The sequence below is a fragment of the Musa acuminata genome, unplaced genomic scaffold, assembly GCF_036884655.1.
Source record: "Musa acuminata AAA Group cultivar baxijiao unplaced genomic scaffold, Cavendish_Baxijiao_AAA HiC_scaffold_564, whole genome shotgun sequence".
Taxonomy (NCBI): Eukaryota; Viridiplantae; Streptophyta; class Magnoliopsida; order Zingiberales; family Musaceae; genus Musa; species Musa acuminata.
In genome coordinates, this window is record NW_027020804.1 from 1 (window position 1) to 2500 (window position 2500).

Sequence of the window (2500 nt, forward strand, 5' to 3'; positions counted from 1 at the left end):
AGAGTGCCATTGAAGAGACTTGCAGCGTCGATGGTCAACTGCACAATAGCAGGGAGCCCACCGCGGCATACAAATCCATCACCGCTCACATGCCGACACAGTTACCCCATCGGACAACCCGTCGCCAACCACGAGTAACAAAGACTCAAGTGGCCGATCAAACAAGGCAATCGACGACAAGACACCGCCGTGCACGAAGAAGTACAAAGCAAGGCATTTTTGGCCACACAAGGAAGAAGAAGATTTGAAGCGAAGCAAAAATGGCCCAGAAACAGGCCCAAACAGCCCAAAAACGGGCCAAAACTGGCCATTTTTGGCTGCACGAGCGAGCGGGGAGCAGCGGACAGCGAGCGAAGCGAGAGGCAGCACCGTCCCTGCTATACGAAAGCCCCATCCAGCCCTGTGCCACCCGGGAGGTTCCAAGGTGTTGAGATGGCTGACATTTTGCTCCGCTAACGACGGTCGCCGCGCCACGCAAGAACAGCCCAAAAAGGGCCAAAACAGCCCAAAGAGGGGCCAAAACTGGCCATTTTTGGCTGCGCGAGCAAGCGGCGAGCGACGGACAGCAAGCAAAGCGAGAGGCAGCACAGTCCCTGCTATACGAAAGCCCCATCCAGCCCTGTGCCACCCGGGGGGTTCCAGGGTGCTGAGATGGCTGACATTTTGCTCCGCTCACGACGGTCACCGCGCAACGCAAGAACAGGCCAAAAACTTGCCAAAACGGCCCAAAAACGGGCCAAAACTGGCCATTTTTGGCTGCGCGAGCGAGCGGCGAACAGCGAGCGAAGCGAGAGGCAGCACCGTCCCTGCTATACGAAAGCCCCATCCAGCCCTGTGCCACCCGGGGGGTTCCAGGGTGCTGAGATGGCTGACATTTTGCTCCGCTCACGACGGTCACCGCGCGACGCAAGAACAGCCCAAAAACAGGCCAAAACGGCCCAAAAACGGGCCAAAACTGGCCATTTTTGGTCTGCGCGAGCGAGCGGAGAGCGGCGGACAGCGAGCTAAGCGAGAGGCAGCACCGTCCCTGCTATACGAAAGCCCCATCCAGCCCTGTGCCACCCGGGGGGTTCCAGGGTGCTGAGATGGCTGACATTTTGCTCCGCTCACGACGGTCACCGCGCGACGCAAGAACAGCCCAAAAACAGGCCAAAACGGCCCAAAAACGGGCCAAAACTGGCCATTTTTGGCTGCGCGAGCGAGCAGCGAGCGGCGGACAGCGAGCGAAGCGAGAGGCATCACCGTCCCTGCTATACGAAAGCCCCATCCAGCCCTGTGCCACCCGGGGGGTTCCAGGGTGCTGAGATGGCTGACATTTTGCTCCGCTCAAGATGGTCACCGCGCAACGCAAAAACAGGCCAAAAACTGGCCAAAACGGGCCAAAACTGGCCATTTTTGGCTGCGCGAGCGAGCGGCGAGCGGCGGACAGCGAGCGAAGCGAGAGGCAGCACCGTCCCTGCTATACGAAAGCCCCATCCAGCCCTGTGCCACCCGGGGGGTTCCAGGGTGCTGAGATGGCTGACATTTTGCTCCGCTCACGACGGTCACCGCGCGACGCAAGAACAGGCCAAAAACTGGCCAAAACGGCCCAAAAACGGGCCAAAACTGGCCATTTTTGGCTGCGCGAGCGAGCGGCGAGCGGCGGACAACGAGCGAAGCGAGAGGCAGCACCATCCCTGCTATACGAAAGCCCCATCCAGCCCTGTGCCACCCGGGGGGTTCCAGGGTGCTGAGATGGCTGACATTTTGCTCCGCTCACGACGGTCACCGCGCGACGCAAGAACAGCCCAAAAACAGGCCAAAACGGCCCAAAAACGGGACAAAACTGGCCATTTTTGGCTGCGCGAGCGAGCGGCGAGCGGCGGACAGCGAGCTAAGCGAGAGGCAGCACCGTCCCTGCTATACGAAAGCCCCATCCAGCCCTGTGCCACCCGGGGGGTTCCAGGGTGCTGAGATGGCTGACATTTTGCTCCGCTCACGACGGTCACCGCGCGACGCAAGAACAGGCCAAAAACAGGCCAAAACGGCCCAAAAACGGGCCAAAACTGGCCATTTTTGGCTGCGCGAGCGAGCAGCGAGCGGCGGACAGCGAGCGAAGCGAGAGGCATCACCGTCCCTGCTATACGAAAGCCCCATCCAGCCCTGTGCCACCCGGGGGGTTCCAGGGTGCTGAGATGGCTGACATTTTGCTCCGCTCAAGATGGTCACCGCGCAACGCAAAAACAGGCCAAAAACTGGCCAAAACGGGCCAAAACTGGCCATTTTTGGCTGCGCGAGCGAGCGGCGAGCGGCGAACAGCGAGCGAAGCGAGAGGCAGCACCGTCCCTGCTATACGAAAGCCCCATCCAGCCCTGTGCCACCCGGGGGGTTCCAGGGTGCTGAGATGGCTGACATTTTGCTCCGCTCACGACGGTCACCGCGCGACGCAAGAACAGGCCAAAAACTGGCCAAAACGGCCCAAAAACGGGCCAAAACTGGCCATTTTTGGCTGCGCGAGCGA